The sequence below is a fragment of the Hemicordylus capensis genome, chromosome 4, assembly GCF_027244095.1.
Source record: "Hemicordylus capensis ecotype Gifberg chromosome 4, rHemCap1.1.pri, whole genome shotgun sequence".
In the NCBI taxonomy this organism is placed as follows: Eukaryota; Metazoa; Chordata; class Lepidosauria; order Squamata; family Cordylidae; genus Hemicordylus; species Hemicordylus capensis.
In genome coordinates this window covers 102389463-102394833 of record NC_069660.1, presented here as the reverse complement: position 1 = coordinate 102394833, position 5371 = coordinate 102389463, and the positions used below count along the sequence as shown (strand labels likewise).

At 39.2% G+C, this 5371-nt stretch overlaps 1 long non-coding RNA gene across 1 annotated transcript in view; it reads left to right on the top strand.

The window, feature by feature from the left end:
* Positions 1-5147, top strand: part of LOC128325410 (uncharacterized) — a 62862-nt gene extending 57715 nt beyond the window's left edge. The window contains exon 3 of the long non-coding RNA XR_008307432.1: positions 5041-5147. This is a non-coding gene — a long non-coding RNA (uncharacterized LOC128325410). The remainder of the gene's footprint in view (positions 1-5040) is intronic.
* Positions 5148-5371: the final 224 nt, after the last annotated feature.

Below are 5371 nucleotides of genomic sequence, written 5' to 3'. Positions count from 1 at the left end.
TAGTGGAAGTTCTGACCCATGTACTATAACACTTATTTATTTATTTGATTTATATACCGCTCTTCCAAAATGGCTCAGGGCAGTCTACAACAGGATAAAAACAATTAAAACCAGTTAACAATTAAAATCAGAACTATAAAAACAGAATAAAACCAATTAAACATGCAAACAACTAAAAACCCTAGAAAACCAGGTCAACCATTTAAAACTGTTTACAGTAGTTTAAAAACCCTGGAAGGCCAGGCCAAACAGATAGGTTTTAAGGGTTCCCCTGAAAGACAGTAATGAACTCAAATTACGGATTTTTGCTGGGAGTGCATTCCACAGCCCAGGAGCAGCTACAGAGAAGGCCAGCCTCTGAGTCGCCACCAAACGAACCGGTGGTAACTGGAAACAGACCGCCTCATATGACCATTACGTGCGGTGGAGATCATGCAGAAAAAGGCGTTCTCTAAGATAACTCGGACCTAAGCCGTTCAGGGCTTTAAAGGTAATAACAAGCACTTTGTATTTTGCCTGGAAACATATTGGCAGCCAGTGTAACTATTTCAGGACAAGCATAATATGGTCTCTCCGGGTTGCCCCAGAGACCACTCTGGCTGCCACGTTTTGAACTAACTGAAGTTTCTGGACTATGTACAAAGGCAGCCTCACATAGAGCTCATTGCAATAGTCAAGCTGGGAGGTTACCAGCTGATGTACCGCTGTTTAGAGGTCATCCTCTTCATGGAATGGGCGCAGCTGTTGAATCAGTCAAAACTGATAGAAAACACTCCTGGCCAGGGCCTCCACCTGGGATACCAAGGTGAGGCCTGGATCCAGGAGTACTCCCAAGCTGCGCACCTGCTCCTTCTGGGGCAGTGTAACCCCACCCAGCACAGGAAGATCTAACTCACCCCTCAGATTCTGAGCCCCCACAATGAGCACCTCCGCCTTGCTTGGATTCAGCTTCAATTTGTTATCCCTCATCCAACCCATTACTGCCTGTAGGCAGGCATTTAGAGAATGAGTGTAATTTCCTGAAGATGAAATGGAGAAATAGGTTTGGGTGTCATTACCATACTGATAACACGCAGCACCAAACCTTCTGATGACCTCACCCAGCAGTTTCATGTAGATGTTAAAAAGCATTGGTGACAGAATGGAGCCCTGAGAGACTCCATATAACATCTCCCATTTTGAGGAGCAACTGTCATCAAGTTTTTTTCCACATCCCCTCAACTTACTGAATCATCATTGAATTTCCTGGGGCAGGGGAGGGAATGTAGAATTGAAAGGTGACCACCACCATATGTAACTAATTTTAAATAGTTTTGAATGGGAAAAGTAACTCATTTAGGAACATCAGACATGACAGACTCTGTCAAAAGAAAGTTTCTTGAGGAACCAGATTGGCTGGGCTTTGAAAAAAGTCTCACAAACACTAATGAATGTTTTTCTTCTTAAAAGAAAAGTGTGTTATGAATGTTGGATTGCAATCTGTTGGATTGCTCAGTCTAGAATTCCACATTGGCTTCCACATATTGGAAATCACACAGGAATTATTCCCAAAGGAGCCAAATAAAGCTCTGTGTAAGGGTAATATAATATGTAACTTCCATAAAGCAACCCTTACAGCATTACTTGATCCTGTTTATTCTTCTCATGTATCTTCAACATGGAAATGGCTTCCCCAACTGTCCTCATGTATTTGTCTAGCATGGACAAAGATAATGCTAAATGCTGTACATCTGAGCTTGCAGAAATTGACTGGCAAGACACTTGGGACCAGACTAGTGATGTACTCATGCACTGTGCACCATGCAATATTATTTTCTGTTCCAATCCCATACATGCACACATGTATGTGTGTATTATATTCACCTAATTATATTCACACACTTGAGGCAGAGGGATACAATTGTGTGTTGAATTATTCATGCTTGAATGGAATATGATAATCTCTTTATACTAAACTGAAATAAATATTTAGAATGTTCCCTCCTTTTTCTCCAATAGGAAGTTAGGTCATATTTCCTAGAAAATGCATCTTATTTTTTAACTTTTATTAATTCCCATGGTGACAAACGTTAGATTCACCTTGAATATTGTTCTTCATATGATACATCAGTTGCATAATGATGAAAACTTTGGAAGATGCAAGCTAGCATATGGGGTGTTGGGTTTTTTTACTGAATAAAGTCCTTCCAGACAATGTTTAAAGTGCCAGAATTAACTAATAACTAGGTATGTCCAGAAGTTTTCAAGTTGTGTTCTAGGTACAATATTGTGTGCATATTGGGCATCTTTTGAGAATTCTTTTGATAAAGATGACCAAGGGCAGATTGGTCATAACACATGCAATATCTTCATAATTGAATCTAAGACTTACTCTAGCAGCATACACTACAACACTCTCATTATTTTATAATGCCCTTATCATACATACTGCAGTAGAGCTGATGATAACGAATCACACTGTGGTGTGAGGGTGTAGAATGGAGATAGTTTCCAAGTCAGTAGTTCTAATGCTAAAACCCAAGCTCTTTATTTAAACTCTCAGGGGAGTTTTATATGGTTGTTGGTTGAAATGCTTTTAGGGAAATGCTGGTCACATACTGCTCAGTGTGTTCCACAGGCATTTATTGCACAATGGGCACTGCTGTGTTTTCCAAATGCAAATTGTGCTAGAGCAGACTTGTGAAAATGCTGAAATTGAACAAGGGAGTTGTATGATTAGATGACCATTATTTCCAATGGCTGTGCAACCTAATTTTAGCATTTGCACAAGAACATTCTAGCACAACTTGCATTTGGAAGATGCAGCAGTGCCCAAAGTATGCAAGATGCCCAAAGAACACAGCACAGTGTGTGTGCACTGCTGCAGATAACTTCACTAGAGTGCATGGTCTGAAGTTATGCATATGAGTATCTTCTGTTAAGCGGGGCAGTTGATTATTTGTCATTTTGTTCCCTTCCAGTTCTATCATCCCAAATTTACTGTGGCTCTTATGCTCCTGCAGTTTCCTAATATCTGTTGTGATGCATATATGAGAACAACCCTGCCATTGTTTTATTTTGCAAAATAGCTGACATCTGTACCAACTTTCCCCATATCAGGCTATATGTTGTGAATATAGGGTACACCCTCCAAATTATCAACAGAAGCCATGTTCATCATGGTGGTGCTTCCATCACTTAGGATTTTGAACAAGAATCACACAGCTTGTTTCAGAAACTGAATGTAGTTCAACCAACCTTAATCTTTTTTCACCTTAAATTTACTGATGGTTCTAATTAATGGGGGAAATCTGCAATTTTTCTTTAGATATTAATGCTATACATCTGATTTAGGAACCAAAAATACAGGAAGTTATTGACTTAATTAAACAGTAAGCCTGCATGCACAGTGCTGTTTTTATTTCTGTACAGTACCTAATATATATTGTAACATAAGTTAATTTTGCTATATTATAAATATTTTTCCGCACTCTAACTCAACTGTTCCCTAAAGCTAAACTGCACACTACAAAGTATTAGGTATCAATTGCTTCTGTGGCTAATTTCCATTTGTGCAGTTGGTTTACATATTATTAAACCACCCATCTGATCTATAATGGCAGCCCTGATGACACTGTCTGACCCAGTTTGACAATCTGGATAGAAATTGTAGGGTTGGCTGTTCAATGTCTGTGACTTTAACAGCATTGCTTTGGGCCTGGAATCAATTCTCTCTGTTTACAGACCATTTCACAGCCCTTTACCTGCAACATCACTTGTGTCAGTCCCATAAATACTTCGGTGTATATAATGCTTGAATTAGCATAATGGTTTAGGCACAGAGCTTTAAGCACAAAGAAGGACATGTCAACATGTTCTCTTCACTTAAGCAATTAAGAGCCATTATGCTGCTTCAGTGGAAATATCATCAAGGTTAAAGACAATCCCAAACACCCCTCTAACCTTTTTATTCTAAATCTAATAAATGAGGCATAGAAATTGAAATGTTAGTAAACAGTGTTACTTGCAAGCTCTTTCTGTATCATGTTTAATCAGACCTCTCACTCAACCACTTCCAAAGTGTAAGGAAAGGTATACAATGAAGACAGTCACCAACGTTTTAAAGGGTTAGAGTAATCTGCCTGCAAGTGAATTTCTGTGAAGATTATTTTTCTGAGGAAATCAGTAATTCAACAAATTTGTCACTTGGAAATTATTAATTACACACAGACACACATGTGTGCATTTCATCCTCCAGTAATCTGGACAAGTATTCGGGTTTTGGTGTTTCTCAGCATTTTCCTTTACATTTCTCAAACGCTAGTAACATGGTGCCTGCCCTGTTGCCTTTATCACAATGGCTTGTTTGTCTGAGAAAAGGAATGGGCTAATATGATTCCTCATGCAACGGCACTGAATTCAATGAAGTCATAATGGAGTCAAATGGAGTCAGGTCATGGTGGCGAGAGGGCTTTGTTGTCAATCTGATATTTCAAAAACCCAAAACTTCCATGTCTCTAGACACTCATTTACTGTGGATGAGTACCCAAGCAGCTGCATAAACTATGTTACAATGCGTGAGTCTCATAATGGTTCTGTAAGAACTATACAGTCAACTCTATACTATACTATACTATACTATACTATACTATACTATACTATACTATACTATACTATACTATACTGCCAACAAATCACAGAGTGGAAAAGAGAGAGATAGTTTGATGGGTTAATGCTGGCATAATGGTGATCCAAAAAGCAGAGGATGAAAAGTCTCAGTGCAATAGTATGCATCCTCCAGCACCAGATGGCATGTGGCAAAGGGCCTGCAACAAGAAGGCAAACTGGCAAAAGGGGGGAAATTCCTCCTCCCCCTTGCACAAGCAGAACCAGTTACATTTTCTCCCACTCCCATAGAGAAGGTATTATTGTATTCTTGTTTTAAGCATGTGAGCACCTTGATGGCCCCTTCAATGGGACTGACAGACAGGATATAATTATTAAATAAATTATAAATAAATTATAAGAATCTCTCTCTCTCTCTCTCTCTCTCTACTGCAGCTACTGTTCCAATAAAGCGTGGGTGGAGTATCATACTGTATCATCCCAAGACCCAGAAATTGTGTAACAATGCCTAGGATTGATCTTTTACCTTGACCCACACTGGCACAGTGATGACACGGTATCATCAAGATTCTGAAAACTCATTTGGCTGTTATCTAGCAACTGACCCATGGCATTGCTTCTTTGGTCAGCTGCTTTGGATACTTTTACATTGGTTGTAGATCGTGTTTAACCCATTAGAAGTTTTAGGTATTAGTATTAGACAGGAACAACATAGAGACAATGGTGAGTCATAGACTTTCCTTCCATACTAGATAGTAATGTGTCT